General features: G+C 47.6%; 1 protein-coding gene and 1 pseudogene across 4 annotated transcripts in view; both read right to left on the bottom strand.

The window, feature by feature from the left end:
* The window catches only part of LOC137645735 (ribonuclease P protein subunit p40-like), a 677401-nt gene that overhangs the window by 303062 nt on the left and 352450 nt on the right, over nt 1-21889 (bottom strand). The gene's annotated exons all lie outside the window — the stretch shown is intronic.
* LOC137646206 (5S ribosomal RNA) lies at nt 7710-7828 on the bottom strand (annotated as a pseudogene).

The following is a 21889-nucleotide window of genomic DNA, read 5'->3' as shown; positions in this document are numbered from 1 at the left end:
GGTAAGTATATTCAAAAATTCATTTTAAATTGAAAATATCATTTTTAAATATTAAACTTAGCCGGTGAATATATATATAGCTGATTCACACCCATGGTGGTGGGTAGAGACCAGTATTAAAACAACAAAGGAGTATATGCTCAAGAGTTTTTGACAAATATTAAAAAAACAAACTTAAGTATAGGTACCTGATAAGGAAGCTGACTCTGATGAATACTCTGACTCATTAGTCCGCTATCCTTATGAAGCCCAGCGATCCTCTCAGGATGCTGAAAGACTTCTAGGAGCTGTTATAATCAGGGTGAACACCCCTACAACAGGACCTCATCAATACCCTTAATCTGGGCGCTCTCAAGAAACAATATTTTGACCACCCGCCAAATCAAAAGATTGCGAAAGACTTCTTAGTCTCCCGTACAACCCAAAACAAGATTAAAAATTTCAAGAGAAGATTAAAAGGATATTGGGATTAAGGGAATTTAGTGGTAGAACCTTCACCCACTACTGCACTCGCTGCTACGAATGGTCCCAACGTGTAGCAGTCCTCATAAAGAGTCTGGACATCTTTCAAGTAATATGAAGTGAACACCTACTTGCTTCTCCAAAAGGTCGCCTCCATAATACTTCTAAGGGGTCTATTTTGTTTAAATGCTACTGAAGTTGCTACCGCCTTTACTTCATGAGCCTTAACTGTAAGCAAATTACGATCTTTCTCACTTAAATGAGAGTGTGCCTCTGTAATCAATAGTCTAATAAAATAAGACAACGCATTCTTTGACATAGGCAAAGAGGGGTTTTTAACGGAGCACCATAAAGCCTCTGAAAAACCTCGCAGCGGTTTAGTTCTAGATAAATAAAATCTAAGCGCTCTAACGGGGCACAGCAATCTTTCAACTTCATTCCCAACAATCTCAGAAAGACTGGGAAGTTAAAATGATTTAGGCCATGGATGAGACGGAAGTTCATTTTTGGCCAAGAAACTAAGTTGAAGAGAACATACTGCTTTATTAGCGGAGAAGCCGATATTCTTGGAGAGCATGTATCTCACTAACCCTTTTCGTAGAAGCCAAGTTCACCAAAAAAAGTGTCTTGAGGGTAAGATCCTTCAGGGAGGCTGAATTTAACGGTTCAAACCTGTCTGACAAAAGGAACTGCAGGACCACGTCCAAGTTCCAAGCAGGAGTAGAAACATGACGCTCCTTGGAAGTCTCGAAAGACTTAAGAAGGTTTTGAAGATCTTTGTTATTAGATAGATCCAAAATTTCTATACCTGAAAACAGAAACTAACATGCTTCTGTAGCCTTTAATGGTAGACGCAGAAAGGGAGCGACTGTTTCTCAGATAAAGCAGAAAATCTGCAATCTGCGCTACAGAGGTACTGGAAGAGGAAATAGAAGAGGACTTGCACCAGTCTCTAAATACCTCCCATTTAGATTGATAAATCCTGATGGTAGAGGATCTTCTAGCCCTCGCGATCGCTCTAGCTGCCTCCTTCGAAAACCCTCGAGCCCTAGAGTGTCTTTCGATAGTCTGAAGGCAGTTAGACGAAGCGCGGGGAGGCTTTGATGAAATCTCTTTACGTGAGGCTGACGCAGGAGATCCATCCGCAACAGTAGACTTCTTGGAATGTCTACTAGCCATAGAAGTACCTCTGTGAACCACTCTCTCGCGGGCCAGAGGGGAGCAACCAACGTCAACCTGGTCCCTTTGTGAGAGGCGAACTTCTGAAGAACCTTGTCTAGGATCTTGAATGGTGAGAAGGCATAGATGTCTAGGTGAGACCAGTCCAGCAGGAAAGCGTCTATGTAGGCTGCCTCTGGATCTGGAACTGGAGAGCATTAAGTCGAGAGCCTCTTTGTCAGTGAAGTCGCAAAAAGATCTATGGTGGATTGACCCCATGTCATCCATAGCTTCTCGCACACAGTCTTGTGCAACGTCCACTCCACGGAGATGACTTGTCCTCTTCAGCTGAGGCAGTCCGCTAAGACATTCATTTCTCCTTGCACGAATCTCGTCAAAAAAGAGATGTTTCTTGCCTTAAATGGAGTTTCTTCTGATCCGTGGGCCAAAGACTCGAGCATTCCAGACTGTCCAGTGGCGCTCCCCAACCCAAATCCGATACATCTGAATACAACACATGGTTTGGGTTCTTGATCGCAAGCAAAAGACCTTCTCGAAGTCTGACGTTGCTGTCCCACCAAGTCAGACATGTCTTGACTGAGTTGGAGATTGGGAAAAAGATACTCTCTAAGCCCTTCTCCTTGTTCCAATGGTTTAGGTGAAATTGGAGAGGGCAAAGGTTGAGTCTCCCCAGAGAGAAAAACTGCTCCAGCGAAGAAAGAGTTCCTACGAGGCTCGTTCAAACTCTTACAGAGCAACTGTTTTTCTCTTGCAAGCGACGGACTTTTAACAGAGCTTGTTCCATTCTTGTGGGAGACGAAAAGACCTGAAAAATTCGACACTGTATCTCCATCCCCAAATAAAGAATAGTCTGGGATGGAGTAAGTTACGACTTCTCTACGTTCACAATGAGACCTAGCTCCTTGGTTAGGTCTATGTCCATTGAAGGTTCTCCAGACAGCGATTTAATAACGACGCCCTGATTAGCCAGTCGTCAAAATAAAGGGAGGCTCTGATCCCTGAAAAATGTAGAAAGCTTGCTACATTTTGCATGAGTCTTGTAAAATCAAGAGGAGCAGGACTGATGCCGAAGCACAGTGCTCGAAATTGGTACACTACTTTCCCGTCCACAAACCTCAGATATTTTTTAAAGTTTGGATGAATCGGGATGTGGAAGTATCCATCCTGAAGGTTGAGAGAGACCATCCAGTCGCCTTCCCTTACTGCTGCCAAGACAGATTTGGAAGTCCTCATCGTGAACTTTGTCTTGACAATGAACACATTGAGTGCACTTACATCATAAGTACTCCTGGAGTGAACGTGGCTGCCAGTTCATTGGAGCCATCCCTTATGGCCTTGTTCATGCATGACATAATTTGTACAGCAATACATTGTCCGCTGGAGAGACCTTACTTAAGGCTCCCAGGGACCAAACCAAAAAATTAAAAACTTAAAACGCTCGAAAAACTCCTTTCAGGAGATGGTCTAGCTCTGAAGAAGACCATAAAATCTTGGAGCGTCTCATGGCTAGACGATGAGGAGAGTCCACTGGGCTTAAGAAGTCTCCCTGGGCAGAGGCAGGAACTCCCAAGCCGAGAACTTCTCCTGTGTCACACCAGACGCTCGAGCGAGAAGCTAATTTAGAAGGAGGAAAAGCAAAAGCAGACTTTCCTAAACTTCTCCTGGATTCCAACCAGTCTCCCAGTAAGCGCATGGCTCTCCTGGAAGAACGAGAGAGAACTGACTTCGTGTATGTAGGAGTCGAAGAAAGTCATACCAAGAGTAAACTCAGACGGCGGAGAACGTGGAGCAGCCGTTACAAAATGAGTAGGACAAAATTTCCCTAAAGAAATTCATAATTTTAAAACAAGGGATTGTTGGACAACCCTAGGTTCCTCCTCTTCTGAATGAATCCCCAAAGGTACATTAGTGGAAAGGGGGTCATCAACTTCATCTTCAGAAGGCACATCATCTGATAAATCTAAAGTCTTGTGAGAAGGAGATTTATATTCAGAATGACGTGAAGGAAAAGCCTGACAGGATACATCAATTTGTATATAAACAGAAGTTAAAGTTGGAGGGTCGATGTCACGTTGTGACTGCAGAGAATGTTATTCTACTACACGTCGTGACTGACGTGACCGACGTTCAAACGTCACGTAGTAACAGCGGTGACTGCTGTTCGATGCTATATCGTGATTACGGTGACTGAACCTTGACGTCACGTCATGTCTACGGTGTCTACCGCTCAACGTCATGTCGTGTCTGCGGTGTCTGCAGCTCAACGTCATGTTGTGACTGCGGTGGCTGACGTTCAAAGTCTCGGCAGAACTGCAGTGACTGCTGATCAAAGTAATGACTCGACTTAACTGACTGTCGATCAAAGTTACATCGAGATTTATGCTCCGCATCTCGTTTAACAGCAAAGCTGACACTAGGGATAACGTCAGCGTGACGTAACAAATCTCATTCAGAAGGTTGAAGACCTGAATCACGTATCCCAGAACCGTGACGTACAACAAGCAAAGGATCCTTTCGCACAGGAACAGGATCGTAAGCTTTCATTAAAGAAGAAAGCTTTAACAGCATATCTTGCAAAACACTTAACTTCGGATCAACTGTACTTGGAATAGACCGTGACGTCGGAAACGTCTGTACATGAACGTCATCGCTATGAACGGGACTCTCATGATGACTACAGCTAGGACGTTGAACTTGTTCTGAAGGAACTAATTAACGTTTCAACCGTCTCGAAACCTTATGCCAAGGTTTTTAAAGAGACGAATCATCGGAAGACGAGGAGAACTTCGTCTCTCCTGTCTTATGGTAAGAACGTGCTTGAAGAGCAACGTCTAATACATTTGAGGGAACGTCTGTTCGTTGGTTTACACCTCTCACTCCCTTAGGTCCTACGACATTCCTTCTCCCTGGGGTAGGGGAGCCTGAAAGAGGTCTCGGACTAGGCAAGTGACAAGCACGAACAAACAAACCCTCCGCAACACTGAACATGTTTTTCGCACTTTCTACACTGACATTGCATTTTTTAATAATTTCACATTAGACATGAATAAAGCTGATTTCTACCTGAAGCACGCAATTCTTCCTTAAATCAAAAGGTTAGAATTGCAAAATATGTCGTATAATGTAAGCTCATTAGTACAAAATGAAACACACATGCAAAAATTAATAAACATATACATACAGTATACTGTATATAGAATAAAACGGAAATATATAAAGTTAAAAAGATCAGTGACTTGGGAGGAGACTAAAACTAAATCACTAAGGACTACGTTTTCAATCTCTCACCGTACAGTGCCTTGGGATGAGAATAAAAACTAGAACGTTTTATCCTCTCTCTCTCCCTGTACAGAGACTTGGGACGAGAGTAAATATCTGAATCGAGAAGAACAACGTTACTCACTCCCAAACCCCTTGTACAGAGACTTGGGACGAGAATAAAAATTTGGAACGTTCTCTCTCTCTCTCTCTTGCCACTCACAAGAGAATGGCTCACTCACTCTTCATCAATAAAAGGTTATTTGACTAAAGGAAAATACTAAAAAGACTAAGAAAATGACAAATTCGAAGATAATTTGTATTTTTCCTAACCATACAAACCTTAGCTATTTACATTGGGTTTACCTTTTAGCGCAGCTGAAATGGCGAGCCATTAGAATTTAACGAGGGTGTATTACCCCCGCGCTAGTTAGCCGGGGGGTTGGGAAGTGGTAGCTAGCTATCCCTCCCCCCCCTCACACACAGATCAATGCTCACTTTCACTTAGAGGTAGGACTTGTCTTGGGGGACAGGGCTGGCGGGCAAATATGTGTAAATAGCTAAGGTTTGTATGGTTAGGAAAAATACAAATTATCTTCGAATTTGTCATTTGTTCCGTAACCGAAATACAAACCATGCTATTTAAATTGGGTGACTTACCCCTTAAGTAGGGTGGAAAGTCCCCAGCCATACTGGCTTTGGCTTTACCCGGGGACTCAGAATCCGAGTGAGTTGCACTCGAGAAAAGGAGTCCCTGCACCTCACAAGGACCATGTGGCCTACATAAGCTTGTGTGTGAAGGAAGAAGTGTGACCCGTCCTAGGCAGTTGACCTGGAGTTCCAGAAGGAACTCTGGGTTAGGACATTCCCAATACCACCTCGTCAGGGTATGGGGGACGCGACAGTATTGACTCAATACTCGGAACACAAGGAAGCATGGTTTACCTGCAGAGGTTCGAGGTCGAGATGAATGTCCTTGAGTCCGGGCTGAAGATGTATACTGGTGACTCTCCCCCGTGTCCTCCTTGTGCTCCCAAATTGGCTGCAACTGAGGACAAACTGCAGCTGTTCCCAAAGCTAACCTCTCGATTCCTTTACTGGCAAGAAAGAGAAGGTCTTGGGACATCAGATACAGAATGGAGACTCGAAATCTTGAAGGAATTGAACCGAAGGGCCGGGACCCCCAGATTCTGAGTCTAGCCAACAACTCAGGAGCGAACCTGAATGTTGCCTTCCCCTCTTCCTTAGAAAGGGCGGAGTCGTACGAGACCAAGAAGATTGCTTACACACTGGCCGTGGCCAGAGTGAGCAGGAGACCCAAGGCGGAATACAATCCGAGGCCTGTTGTAAAGGGTCTTGGGAAGATCTCTTAAGGGACTAAAAAGTCCGAGCCATGCTCCAAGTTGGAGGTCTTCCTCCGACTAGGGCAGGGACGATCGTAGCTTCGCATGAGCGAGGAAAGATCCAGCGGGCAGGAAAAAGTTATTCCTTTAAGCCTGAAGGTCAGGGAAAGGCTGAGCGATTGGCTTCATTGCCGAGAGCGGAAAGGAGTTTCCTCCCGCCGAAAGGCAATAAGACCGTTATTGCTGGAGAAGAGGCCTCAAGGGAAGAGGTATATCTCCCACGGCACCAACCACCGAAGACTCTTCACTTTGTCTGGAAGACCCCTGCGGATGACTATCGCAGATGACGCAACCTCCGTACCGCGACTGTAGCGGGTTGTCTCTTCTTGAGGAGGAGGCGTAGTGTCTCCAGGCATGAAGCCGAAGCGACGCCCCGGTTCGGGAGAGATGTTGCAGTGTGGTTGTTTGAGTAGTCTGCACCGTGGGAGAAGCTCTCCCGGGAGTTACGTCAGGGGAAGCAGAGGGTCCAGAAACCGTTCTGCGCATAGTCCCAGTGGAGCTCTCCCATTGAAAGGTTGACAAACAACCTGGTCTTGTTGAGACCCATTGTCCACAGACAAAAAGGAGGGAAGACGCAGGCGTCGAAGTTGTCCCACCATCACCGGAATGCATCTTGCCAGAGTCTCGGGGTCTGAGACTGGGGGGAAGAACAGCGGAAGCTTGAGGTTCCAAGCTGTCGCGATCAGGTCCCCCAGACCAAGACTTGCTGGTTACTCAAGGTCAAAGACCCCCAGGTACACTCTCTCTACGAGGCTCTGCTCGGATAGCCGGAGAGAACATTCCTCTGCCTGGAATGAGAGAGCCGATGGTGGTATTGAGAGTATCTCAATCATCCCGGTATCTCTACTGCAAGATGTGAAGGTGTGAAAATGCGTCCCCTGCTGGTTAGAACATGCCAGAATCATGAAGTCGACGCGACCGGAGCGACTCGGCAGGAGCTGTAGGATCTGTAGAGGGGCCAGACTACGGCCCCTAAGCCTGCCTGAATGATGGAGAGGTATCCTTCAGGTCTTGACCATAGGCCTGGACCGGAACATGCCCCCCCTCCCCCCCCCCACCCTTTCCTTTGATGAGTCCGAGAACAGCATCAACAATGTGGGGAAAGGACGAGAATATCCACTACCATCAAGAGGTTCCATAGGTCATCACCCATTGCAGGTCTAATAGTTCCGCTGGTCCCATAGGGGCCAGGAAGTCCGGTTAAACGTTGCCTGAAACCACCGGAACTTGGACCGCCCCACATGGAACTTATCCTGAGGCGACCGTTCGGACTATAGACGGGTCAATGAGGAAAGGAGAACTAGGAAACGTTCCAAGGTAGGGCTGAAAGCTCTGCTTGACTGAGAACAGGTACTGCGACTCTCCTCAGTCTTGCCACAGTCAACTGAAAGGAAGGCTCGGAGGATGTGGCAACAGAATCTGGCGTCCCCAGGTGGTCACCCATCCAAGTACCGACCAGAACCGACGTTGCTTAACCTCGCTGGACGGACGAGAAGCGGGGTTTCCACCGTGGTAAGGCCGTTGACTCAATATCATGGCCAGATACTCCAGAAGTTGAGGCAGAAGAAGAGAAGGCTCCAAGCAAAATACCATGAACCCACACTCATGGTAAGCATCCGGAAGCTTGTCCCGGCGCTGAAGAAGGTCGAACCCGAGCCTACCGGAGTTGACCAGCCCTCCAAAAAGCAGAGGAGGCGGAAGCCTGCACCTGAGCGGCCATGAGGAAAGCAGGGAGAGTTCTCTGGGGAAAAAAACCTGCTATGCCACGGCGGAATAGCCACACTGCATCATAAGCAGGAATACTTGCAGTCTAGGCTGAATTCCACGAGCTCCCTGGAAGATGGATGGAATGGAAACTGAAAGTACACGTCCTTCCGATCCAGGGTTTAAGGAGTCCTGTCGCCTCGTTACCAGTCTGATCGATTCTGCTGTTCTACGCTTGACGAAGTTTGTTCGACAAACTTGATCAGGGCTGAGAGGTCGACTACGGAACTCCCCTCTCAGATCCTTCCTTACAAGAAAGGATCGACTGAAGAGGCCGGGGGTGAAGCCGTCGATGATCCTATGGAGGCCCTTCGCCTAAGTTATGGATCATTCTGCCCAACTGGGCAACTCTTGCCGACGCTATGGCATAGAGGTTCAGAGACACTGAATTCGCTGACAGAGACGGCAGGCGCGATATCCTTGGCTGATCACAGAGATCGTGCGGGAATGGGCATCGGGAAGCTGTCATCCGGATGAGTAACCTTAAGCATCCTCCCAGCGAGAAACCTGCAATCCTAGAGTTCGTGAACTCTGCCGCTCCTTTTAGGACTATGCCCCCCCGGGGAAGACTCCCGTGCCATCTGTTCCTGACAGGAGGAAACTGCAATTGGACACCTTGTCTCAGTTGTCGTAGCCGATAACTTAGGCCGACGTGGTTGAAAGAAAAAGGCGCTGGAGCCCTGCAGAGTCTGGAAGAAAGCGCCTTGGAGGAGTGAAAACGGAAGTCGATTTCCTCCGCACAGCAGCTGTCTAAGTCTCTGTCCTTGGGCACAAACAAACTCTTCTCAAGGATGGAATGGTGTCTGAGGTTGTCGACCTCCACTGATGAGACACCTGAAGGAAGCCCTCAGTCAGCGCGTCCAGCTGGTACAACATCGAGCTTGTCCGCAAGTTAGATACTTAACGACGAAAGACCAAGGTGCCTGAGCCCGAGAGGAGGAAAGTACCCATGATCTTCCTGTAGCTTCCTTGAACCAAACCTCGGGCCGTAACCGAGGAGGGAAAGGACCTGGTAAGTCCCCAGAGGAAGGGGTAAGCAGTCACCCCTTGGCCGATGGAGAAATCTCGAACGGAAAGCCCCCCGCCAAAAATCCTTCCAGGGAATGACAGGGAAGGGCTAACCCAGGTTCTGGAAAGAGGAGTGTTGCTCAGACCTCCCTGAAGTTTCTTCCTATTCTTGCAAGTGCCCTCCTCTGCGTTTACGGGGTGAGGCCGTGTTCTGGAAATACCCTCCAGAAGAACTCGCCAGGCTGGCCATGCTGCGAAAACCCCAATGGGAATCGTGGTCGCAATCGCCCTGGAGCTCGCGCGATGGTAATTCAAAGATTTGCGCGTGGGCGAACGTGGAAGCGGCCATGCGCGGTCACGCAGGAACGCAAACGAAGGTGAGCGAAGGAGCGCAGAAGGAGGGCGAGCGTGGTAGGAAGGGCGAGAGCTGGTGGTCGGCGAGCGATAACCCATAGACGAGCAATGGATACTGCAAGAATTAAGCCGACGTTCGTGCGAAGAAACACTGTAGGTTCAAGCGATGGAACACCGTCGGTTCGCGCGACGGAACCCCGTCGGTTCGCGCGACGGAACACCGTCGGTTCGCGCGACGGAACACCGTCGGTTCGCGCGACGGGACACCGTCGGTTCGCGCGACGGAACACCGTCGGTTCGCGCGACGGAACACCGTCGGTTCGCGCGACGGAACACCGTCGGTTCGCGCGACGGAACACCGTCGGTTCGCGCGACGGAACACCGTCGGTTCGCGCCACGGAACACCGTAGGTTCGCGCCATGGAACACCGTAGGTTCGCGCGACGGAACACCGTAGGTTCGCGCGACGGAACACCGTTCGTCTGCGTGATGGAATACCGTTGGTTCGCGCACGGGAGAACATTGGAGAGCATGTGCGCGGACGCGCATGAGCGTATACGTACAGGCACGTGGGCGTGTGGGAGCGCAGGCAAGCGGTCGCGCGGGCGCGCAGGCGAGCGGTCGCGAGGGTGGGCAGGTGAATGAGCGCGAGTCCGAGGCGGCGAACGCAAGCGTTAGCTCGATGGCGAGGAAACGCGCTGCCGCGTGGGCGAGGAAGACCGCTGGCGATGTGGATCAACAGGCGATCGGTGGTGAGCTGGTGAGCGCTGACGCGCAGGTTGGCGATGGCGCGTTGTGACATATCGACGCATTGGCGAGCAGCATGCACAGGTGAGCGATCGCGCGATGGCGAGCAGCATGCGCAGGTGAGCGATCGCGCAATGGCGAGCGATGGCGAGCAGCATGCGCAGGTGGGCGGTTCGCGATGTCGAGCAGCATGCGCAGGTGGGCGATCGCGCGATGGCAAGCAGCATGCGCAGGTGGGCGATCGCGCGATGGCGAGCTAGTAGCTGGCGAACCATGTTCCTTCAGAAGCGTTGGAGAACGTTGGCGCGCCGGCTGTAACACACGCGGGGGATCCGGAGATCGCCGAGAGACAGGTGATCGATGACGTGTAGAACGCTGTGGAATAGGCGATACTAAAATCGCCTGTGCGTGCTGGCGAGCAGGTGAACGCTGGCGAGCAGGTGATCGCTGGCAAGCAGGTGATCGCTGGCGAGCTGATGATCGCTGACGAGCAGAAGGCAACGCGTGGAAGCCTGCGCATGGAAGAAGAGTCCTTGACCCAGACCTGAACCGAAGTTCTAGATCGTGAGGGCGAACGTGGGCGCACAAGGCGCGTAACAGGAACCAACAGGAACAGCAGGGATGATCATCATGAGAGCGCTGACGAACAGGAGAGCGCTGGCGAACAGGAGAGCGCTAGCGATCAGGAAGCGCTGATGAGCAGGAGAGTGCCTGTGCGCTAACACTGAGCAGGAGCAGGAGAGAACACAGCAGAAGGGCGCGCAAGGGAACCCTGACGCGCAAGGGAAGAACCCCCGTGGGAGGCAACCCTTTGCCCCGAAGGGAACGTTGTCCGTCGGGAAACAGATGTCCATCGGAAGACCGTTGCCTGTCCGCCGGGAGACTAATGTCCGTTGGAAGACCGTTGTCCGTCGGGAAGACCGTTGCCCGTCGGAAGACGAGGTCAGACTGCTGTCCATCTGCACCAAGGCGGAAGATCAAGAAGAAGGAGTTCTAGACTGCAAACGGAGATTCAAAAAGGCGCCTCTTAGCCCTTACGACAAGGCGGACGGTGGGCCTTACGGCGAAGGAGGCCAACAGCAACAGCAGCAGAAGAATCCTCCGAAGAGGAGTCTCTATGAGTGTACTCTCTCGCGAACGAAAGAGAAACACTTCGTAGAAGAGACTGGTTAGCCAGTGACCTAAAAGGAGCAATCCTCCGAAGAGGAGCTCCTGCAGTTGCCCAGCCCCTTGAGCGAAACTGCAGGTGTGACCGCTCAGCACCAAGAGCATAGTCGCACGAAAAAAAGGCAAGAGAAGAACCCCCCAAAAGGGGAAAAACTCAAGCCTGGACAGGAAAAACTTCCCTCGGAAGGAAAGTTACCCACCCAAGGAGGCAAGCCTCCTGAGAGTTCTAAAATGAACTAGAGAGCTGTCAATCATCACGGGAGTACTACCAGTAGAAGGAGACAAACGCCCCTGACGAAAATCCACAGGGGAGGCAGCAACAGCCGAATCCCCAGGCCTCCACACGACAGCTCACACCGTTGCCATAATACAGAAACGAACTAGATCGGTAACTGTAAAAAAATAAAACAAAAATCATTAGTACACATTCATTCCCCCGGGAAGGCTCCGAAGAGGAATCCCGAGGGAAAGGAACAAGAATTACACAACAGGCACGTGCCCTCACAACCACTTACACTCACGGGAGAGCTGTAACAAAAACAGAATTATAACAATTATAATTATGAAACTATGTAATTATGTAATTAAAATGAATGAACACTAAAGAAGGAACGAAAACCCCGAAAGGGATCGTTCTACAAGCTGAAAAATTGAGTTTTTATGATAAAACAAAGTTTTATGAATACTTACCTGGCAGTTATATATACATAGCTAATAATCTCTATTTCGGCAGAATTTTTCTAAACGTGGCAACCGCCTTGTGGTGGTTGGGTGGTAGGAGGAATCATTCCCGTTTTCTGTTCTTCAGTTCATCTATGCCCGACCTGTCTCCTGAGGGGAGGTGGGTGGGCCTTCGAATGTATATATAACTGCCAGGTAAGTATTCATAAAACTTTGTTTTATCATAAAAACTCCATTTTTATGAATAGAACTTACCTGGCAGTTATATATACATAGCTGATTAACACACTTGGAGGAGGGTGATAGACAGTAAACATTGTTGGGGAAACAACCAAAAAAGCTGTAGGATAAATAAACACCTTGATTCCTTACCTGCTAAGGTAGCTGACCTCAAAGGTTCCTGCCTCTTGAGTCGCTTTCCCTTAGGAGTGTCAGCCAGGATGTGACCTGCAGTGCTGAAAACACTCAATCGAGTCTGTCAACGGAGTGAGACCAACAATCTGACTAGACTTCAGGACTACCTATTGCCCAAAATAAAAACTGAACCCTTACCAAACCAACCACCTAACATTTGCAAAGTAGATAAAAATTATCTAACTAGACTGAGGTGACTGTACACAAGTCGAAGTCCTCAGACCTATGCACAAGTAAACAAAACTAAGGTTGAGGGGAGGTAGTAACTCCTTTGCCTCATACAGAAGCCGTAGCTACGTATGGGCCCAAGGTATAACATTTCTCATAATCCACTCTCACCTCTCTGAGGTAATGAGAGGCGAACACAGAGTTGCTCCTCCAGAATGTCGCATCCATAATTGACGGAGCGACATGTTCTTGCGGTAAGCAAGCGAGGTCGCAATGGCCCTCACTTCGTGAGCTTGCACTTTTAAAAGTCCGAAGCGTTCCTCCTCACACAAGAGATGCGCTTCTCTTATCACTTCCCTCAGGAAAAAGGACAAAGCCTTCTTGGAAAGGGGCTTCTGAGGATCTTTCACAGAACACCACAGGGAGCTAGAAGAGCCTCTCACACTTTTCGTGCGAGACAAGTAGGTCTTGAGGGCTCGTACTGGACAGAGAAGCCTCTCTTGCTCTTGATCCACTTGGTTGGTCAAGTTAGGAACCTCAAAGGTCCTCGGCCAGGGCTTAGAAGGGTTCTCGTTCTTAGCGAGAAAGTCTAATCTCAAGGCACAAACTGCCCCATTCAGATTGAAGCCTACCTGTTTTTCAATTGCATGGACTTCACTAACTCTTTTAGCTGTTGCTAAGGCCAAAAGAAAGAGGGTCTTCTTGGTAACCTCCCTAAGGGGAGCCTGTGAGATGGGCTCAAATCTCTTGGTGCACAGAAATTTAAGAACCACATCAAGGTTCCAAGAAGGGGGCTTTAACTGGGTCTGCTTGGTCGTCTCAAAAGACTTCAAGAGGTCATGTAAGTCCTTATCGCGAGACAAGTCCAAGCCTCTATGCCGACAGACGGAAGAGAGCATACTTTTGTACCCCTTGATAGTGGACACAGCTAGCTTAGCGTCCTGCCTGAGGTACAACAAGAAATCCGCAATCTGGCTCACAGAGGTAGTGGATGAGGAAATCTTGTGCTTCCTACACCAAGCTCTAAAAGTCTCCCACTTGGACTGGTAGACCCTCTGCGAAGAGACCCTCCTCGCTCTGGCGATAGCTTTCGCAGCTTGCGCTGAAAAGCCTCTCGATCTGACGAGCTTCTCGATAGTCTGAAGGCAGTCAGATTGAGAGCGAGGGGGTTTTGATGATATCTCTCGAAGTGGGGTTGTCTGAGCAGATTTGGACTTGCAGGGAGGCTTCTTGGAAAGTCCATCAACAAGTCCACCACCTCCGTGAACCATTCCCTCATCGGCCAGAACGGAGCTATCAGGATTATCCGTCCCGAATCGAGGAGAGCGAATTTCCTGACTACCAGATTGATGATCTTGAACGGGGGAAAAACATAAGTGTCCATCCCCGTCCAATCCATCAAAAAGGCGTCTACTGCTATTGCCTCCTTGTCCGGAACTAGGGAGCAATAGATGGGGATCCTCTTGGATAAGTTGGAGGTGAAAAAATCGATGAGGGGTCTCCCCCACAGCCTCCAGAGACTCTGACAGATCTGTTGGTTGAGGGTCCATTCTGTGGGAAGGACCTGCCCTTTCCTGCTGAGCATGTCCGCCCTCACATTCTTCTGTCCCTGAACAAACCTCGTCAGCAGGTTTATCCTGTTCTCCTTCGCCAAAAGAAGGAGCTCTCATGCTGTCTCGAACAGAGACAGAGAGTGAGTCCCTCCTTGCTTCCTGATGTAAGCAAGAGCTGTGGTGTTGTCTGAGTTGACCTCCACAATCTTCCCAGACACCAAGTCCTTGAAGGCTTTTAGCCCCAGAAAAATGGCCATCAGCTCCTTGTTGTTGATGTGCCATCCCAGCTGAATTCCTTCCCAATAGCCTGAGACCTCCTTGCTTCCTAGTGTTGCCCCCCAGCCTGACTCTGATGCGTCTGAAAACAACACTAGGTCTGGGTTCTTCTTGTGTAAGGAGATCCCTTCCCCTAACAAGGTTGGGTCCACCCACCACTTCAGAAGATTCTTGACTTCTGTTGGAAGGGGAAGGAAAAGGAGTCTTCCTGCATCTTTCTGTTCCACGTCTTCGAAAGAAAGTGCTGAAGAGGCCTTAGGTGGAGTCTCCCCAGAGAGACAAACTGTTCGAGGGAGGATAGAGTCCCCAGCAAACTCATCCACTCCTTCGCTGTGCACCTCTTCTTGTCCAGGAAAGTTCTGACTTTTACGAGACACTTGGTCTGTCTTTCCTGAGAGGGAGAAGCCCGAAAAAGAACTGAATTCAGAACTATCCCCAAATAGAGAATAGTCTGATTCGGTCTGATCTGAGACTTCTCCCTGTTGATGACCAGGCCTAGATCTTGAGCCATCATAAAAGTCTTCCGTAAATCCTCCAGACATTTCTCCCTCGATCGTGAACGAATCAGCCAATCGTCCAGATAGAAGGATATCCTTATCCCCTCCTGAGGCAGCCAACCTGACACATTCGCCATTATCCTGGTGAAGACTTGAGGAGCCGTGCTGAGACCGAAGCAAAGAGCTCTGAATTGGAAGCACTTGCCCTGCATTACAAATCTCAGGTACTTCCTTGAAGTCGGATGGATGGGGACATGGAAATATGCGTAGTGCAAGTCGAGGGACACCATCCAGTCCCCTGGACGTACTGACGCCAGCACCGACTGAGTCGTCTCCATGGAGAACTTTGTCTTCTCCACAAAGACGTTGAGAGAGCTGACATCCAGGACGGGTCACCATCCGCCCGAGTTCTTGGGGACCAGAAACAGGCGATTGTAAAAGCCTGGGGAGGATAGATCCCGAACTGGTTCTATCACTCCCTTGTCTAGCATTTGGTCGACAAGGTCTATTAGGGCCTTCTGTTTCCCCGGATCTGAGTACCGGGCTACTAAGGCCAGTGGAGCATCTGCGAGAGGAGGTTTTTTCAGAAAGGGGATCTTATATCCTTCCTTGATGACTGAGAGGGACCAGGTGTCCGCCCCTCTCCTCTTCCAAGACTGCCAAAAACCTGACAGTCTTGCGCCTACTGTCTGGAGGAGACGAACTTCATTTTCTGGAGCGAGGTCTGAAAGAACCCCTGGTAGATCTTGGTCCTGATTCTTGCCTTCTCCCTCTAAAATCTGGTCTTGAAGTAGTCCTGCCCCAAAAGGGCTGCTGGAATCTCCTTTCCTCCCGTTTCGAAGAAGAAGGAGGGGCTGCCAAGGGCTTACGAGCCGAACGAGATAAAAGGTCTTGGGTGGCTTTTTGGGCCAGAGAAAGCGTAATGTCATTAACCAGGGACTCGGGAAAAAGATGTTGAGAGAGGGGGGCGTAAAGCAGCTCAGACTTTTGTGCAGTGGTAACAGACCTAGAAGCAAAAGAGCAAAGCAGAGCTCTCTTCTTTAGGACCCCAGCTGAGAACAGAGCCGCCAACTCATTCGCCCCATCTCTGAGGGCCTTATCCATACAGGACATAATACTGGTAAGGTCCCTAGATCCTTCCATCTGGTCAGTTTTCCTTGCGAGAGTCCCAAGCGACCAGTCTAGAAAACTAAAAACCTCAAAGGCCCTAAAAATACCTTTGACGAGATGATCCAGCTCCGACATCGACCACATGACCTTGGCTGAGTTGAGAGCATGCCTTCTAGCAGAGTCCACTAAACCAGAGAAGTCACCCTTGGAGGAGGAAGGCACTCCCAGACCCAAAGGTTCCCCAGTCGCATACCACATACCCGCTTTTGAAGCAAGACGAGCTGGTGGAAACGAGAAGGAAGTCTTAACTGCTTGTCTCCGCTCCTTCATCCAGTCATCAATCTTCGTGAGAGCCTTCTTTGCGGAGATAGACAGTTTCATCTTGATGAAGGCCGACTGTTTCTTGGCCTTCTTTCTGTTAAATTGGGACTGAGGAGATTAAGGGGCAGCAGGTTGGAATTCCTCTCCAAAAAGTTCAAGAAGGGAGCGAGAGAGAACTTTGTAATCTCCCGCAGCGTCGGCAGGATTATCATCGTCATCAGAAACATCCTCGAGGTCCTGATCCACATCTGCAATATCCTTCGAACGAGAAGAAGGATCCTTAGAACCCGACAAGGGCAAATCAAAGGCATCATCCTGCAAAAGACGGGTTGCATCCTGGAGTCCAGCGCTAGACGAATCCTTGGAACGAGAGGCAGTATCGTCCCGAAGAGGCAGGGTGGAATCGCCCTGGCACCGAGAACGAGAGGCAGAGTCGTTCTGATGTCGAGAGCGAGAGGCGGTATCGTCCTGGCGGCGAGAACGAGAGGCGGTATCGTCGTGGCGTCGTGAACGAGAGGCGGTATCGTCGTGGCGTCGTGAACGAGAGGCGGTATCGTCGTGGCGTCGTGAACGAGAGGCGGTATCGTCGTGGCGTCGTGAACGAGAGAAGGTATCGTCGTGGCGAAGCAAACGAAAGGAGGTGTCGTCATGGCAAAGCGAACGAGAGGAGGTATCGTGCTGGTATCGTGAACGGGAGGCGGTATCGTCTTGGCATCGAGAACGAGAAGCAGCATCGTTCGATAAAGTATCGTCTCGGTATCGAGAACGAGAAACCGAATCGTCCTGGTATCGAGAAGAAGTATCGCCTGGCGAAAGCACACATTCCTCATCCTGGCGTAGAGAGGGAGAAGTTTTCTTTAAAGAAGAACTCCGTTCTCTCTTAGAAGCAGACTTCTTAATCGGTAACGAGTCGTCTTTACGTCTGTCAGACTGGGCGTGAGGGCGGCTAAAGGCTTGCACTAACGTCAAAAGTTGTTCCTGCATGACAGACATAAAGGATTTAGCAACATCAGCTGGGTCTTGCGGCCCCGAAGGGGAGGGCTGACGAATAACACTCGTAGAAGGGGGAGGATCTTCGGCAGTAGGCTTCGCCCTTTTCACAGGCACGGAGTCAAAATCATCCTCCGACGGACAAGGTTCATAACTGCTAGAACCGGGAGAGAAAGAACGAGACCGTTCGTCGCGGTTCCATCTCCTCTTAGTAGGTCTTGAAGCTTCAAACTTCCATTAACGTCTGGACGAATTCGGAGAAGAAAACAACACATCCGACACGTCTTTCCCGTGACGGTCAAGAGCAGCCTGGGAATGAACAACAGGACTGTCTGAGGCGACGGCTGACCGAGGGTACGTACCTCTCACCCCCTTTCGGTCATCGACGTACCTTCTCCCTTGGTCCTGGGAGCTTGGTAGAGGTCTAGGCCTAGGGTAATGACAGGTTCGGTCAGTCGCCACCTCCACCGCACTAACACAAGCACTTTCACTTTCCTTACCTTTAAAGGCCTCCAGTTATTCTTTAATGGCCTTCAACTCGGCCGCCAGGCTAGCGTACCGAGGGTCATCCGTAGATACGGAACCTGTAGGAGGTGCAGGAGTTACTAACCCAAGGGAAGGATCAACTTCCAAAGAGGAATCAATTATAGGTTCAATGGATAAATCTACACTAAGTTCGTCTTCCTTACCACTAACAGACTTAGACTTAGACCTAGAAGCTCTCCTAACTCTATCGAGTTCTAGTTTACGCACATAGCGCTTCATAATCAACCAATCTTTCTCATCCAAAACTTTACATTCCCCGCACCTATTATCAAGGGCACAAACAAAACCCCTACAATTAGAACAAACGGTGTGAGGGTCTACCGCCATTTTCGGTAGTCTCACCTTACATTCCTCATTCGCACAGATACGGTAATGACTCTTTTCACTCATAATGAAAACAGCAAAAAAGCTAAGAGAAAACAAAAAACACGATCGCCAAAACCCCAAATCAGAGTACTTCACCAAAAAAGCAGACTGGTACACCGAGCAGGGAAAGCGAAGAAAAACTCTTAATGACGGACCAACGTGTTGTCGATCCGGCCGGCAGAGATGAACTGAAGAACAGAAAACGGGAATGATTCCTCCTACCACCCTTTAACGGGTGTTACCACCCAACCACCACAAGGCGGTTGCCACGTTTAGAAAAATTCTGCCGAAATAGAGATTATTAGCTATGTATATATAACTGCCGGGTAAGTTCTATTCATAAAAATAACAACTACAATTAGATTCATAAACTAATTGAGACAAAACGTACGGCGTAGCAAACCCCCCCCACGGAAAGGAAGCTACAAGGGCGTAGTAACACGTAGTAAAAGGGTGAACGACCTCAAGAGAGAGAGAGAGAGAAAGACCAAAGTCAAACTCGATCGCCACCCCTAAAATTACACCGTGGTGGCCTCACTGCCGAGGACTCCACGTAGATATCGTACACTACACACACAACTCTGAAAAGGAAACTTACTGATTTCTATACTCAAATATATATACAAACATGAAAACATGTTTACATATATATTGAGTAAAAGAAAAGTAAGCGATTAAGTAAAGACAAAACAAACAATGGCTGCCAAGAGAGGACCAAGACAGAGACGTCAGTCACAGTCCGAGCCAAAAGTGAAAGTGAGCATTCATCTGTGTGTGAGGGGGGGAGGGGTAGCTAGCTACCACTCCCCTACCCCCCCCCCCGCTAACTAGCGCGGGGGTAATACACCCACGTTAAATTCTAATGGCTCGCCATTTCAGCTGCGTTAAAAGGTAAACCCAATGTAAATAGCGTGGTTTGTATTTCGATTACGGAACAATTGAAAATTAACATGTTCCTTTAGATTAGAATTTAAAAAACTTCAGTTTGTATGAAGAATGAACAAAACGTCAAAATCGATTTACTCTTTCTGCAAAGTGAAACCGTGATTCTCTCTTTCTCTATCGTAACGATAGAGTGCAAACTGCGTAGCATAACTAAACCAAACGTTAGTTCATCTTTGAAAACAGCACGAAGACTATTCAAAGAATAAATTACTTAAAATATTTTCTAAAAATATTCATCTCATCAATCTAAACAAATATAAAAGTTGAATGGGCTCAACGTTGCTTAACTTCGTTTTCCAAGTCAGGACCGCCTACAAAGAATAGACATAGGTCGCTTATAAACAAAAACATAAAATTTATCTCGGTGTTTAGTATAAATGGAAAGCGAATCGAAGAGGCCTAATAAAGGCGGGAGAGATATAAAATTATAGAGGTAAATCTATAAATATCAACAATAATTTATAAAGTGATAAAATAATTACTAAAAGCCTTTAACACACTTCCGTACACTGAGGGAAGGGCCGGCCATCTTTTATCTATGGAAAATCCAGAGATTAAAAAAAAGCCAGGGTAAAAAAAAAAAAATTTCTCTCCTTTCAAAAGAATTTCTTTTGAAGATCGTATTATTTGAGAATAATCCAACACGGCGAAAGCCATAAAACCATGAACAAGTACTTCACCAATCAGTAGAAACTTGAGGTTAAGCGCGAGCGGAACCAATGCTGTCACTACCACCGACAGAGAAGAACTGAACTTATGGAGAAGTATATGTGGTATCTGGCCGATAGTCGGCGCTGGTGGGCACACCCGGCAGCCTTCATGGCGATCGCTCGCGAGTTTTTGGAATCTGTCGACCGTCGGAGACGTAAGCTAAATATATATTCACCGGCTAAGTTTAATATTTAAAAATAAGTCAGCAATACTCGATTTGTGAAACATTTCCGAAATTTAAAACAAAATACAGGGTTTTCTAAAAGCACAACTAACTATTTAAATAGTAGCAATTTTCTAGAATAAAGTGGTTTCCTAAAAAAATAGTGGTTTGCTGATGAAATCGGATGTCATATTTTAAGCTACGATTGAAATGAATTTATACTCTATATAATTATTTTTTTTGTTTCATATTTAATTGATGCATTTTTAGGAAGCCTAATTTAGTTCTTTCATCTACAGTATATGTAAGTATTGTATAACACCAGAGAGAGAGAGAGAGAGAGAGAGAGAGAGAGAGAATCAGCAATTGTAATCGAATGCCGTGTTTTTGTTTCTTGTACCACTTGAAGCGAGGAACTGGTCACCACAAATAACAATTATGATAATTTCATTCTTAAACTCGGGTTGTAATATGTGAACTAAGATGTTATTTCTTACACACACGCACAGAGAGAGAGAGAGAGAGAGAGAGAGAGAGAGAGAGAGATTTCAGGTTTCTCTATCATTCTCTCTCTCTCTCTCTTTTGGAGGGAGGATTTTACAATTACACCTTGTCCTATATAAAACAAATCATTGTAAAGCAAATCTATACTGTTTAGATGATGACAAGATATTGCCGACTTGTTACCGAAATTTACGCTATTCACTGCCGATAAACGAACCCAGCCTAGATGTGAAAACCTTGAACACCCACAAGGAAAACTATAACTTTTATATATACTGTACTAAAGAAAAATAATGCTTGAATATACCATCATTAACATTACCATTAATATCACTGAAAGGTTGGAGAAAGATTTTGTCAGCTGGACTAGCATAGTTAAAAGCTGATTTCATTGTTGATATGGAATTTTTCCCTACATAGGAAAAATTTTCATAATTTCATTATGAAATTATGATAATAAAATGTAAGATAAATATAATTGGGTAACATTTATTATCAAGCATTGTATTTGGGGCTACCAATACTGTATACTTAAAAAGACAATAGAATTGAAATGTCTTGTAGTGCTTGACTTGCAGATTTTGAACAGCTTTGCAGATACAGAAAATTTATTTCTGGGCTCAACCTGTGCCGGCCAGTGAAATTCTCCTATTGCACCATTTCTAAGGAATATAACTGCCAATATTACCAGAGAAAAAATGTATAGGAATGCTAGGTTGAACTAGCTCGCTCACCTAATGGTGTCGGTATAAACTGGGGAGAAATACCAGAGGTCTCGTACCATTTAGACTTCTCCTCTTCGAAATCCCTCAATAGTGAGGTGCGGTTCAACCTCCCCTGCCGCGCAGATCAGTACTACTAACTCTACCCACGCTTGCCCATCACTCCTTTCTAGCACCAGTTCCTATTCAGTCCATTGTGTTTTTTCTCGTGTGTACCCTTGGATTTTTACCTTATTTACGCATCGATGGCCGATTCTCAAGATACCCCATCGAAGTTAAGTACTTTATCCATGAGTTTAAGGGTGATTGGGCAGTGTAGCCTTTGTTTTTATTAATTGAGAAGTGGTTTCTTATGAAAGGCGTCCCCGTTCTAACCGTTCATGGTTCGGCTCTGCCCTTTCTCGCTAGTTCGTCCGTTATTTCTGTCATCATTAATATTCGTTCGAACTTTAAGGAGTTTTTTCCTTACATTCAGATAGTACACCGATTATATGCTTTCATCTAGCGTAATTTTAATGTTATTCTATGATATCAGTGTTAGCGTTTCATCAAGGCGTATGTTATGTTGGTATGCCTGCATT

Source organism: Palaemon carinicauda, chromosome 8, assembly GCF_036898095.1.
Source record: "Palaemon carinicauda isolate YSFRI2023 chromosome 8, ASM3689809v2, whole genome shotgun sequence".
Taxonomy (NCBI): Eukaryota; Metazoa; Arthropoda; class Malacostraca; order Decapoda; family Palaemonidae; genus Palaemon; species Palaemon carinicauda.
This window is presented reverse-complemented; position numbering and strand designations above follow the sequence as displayed.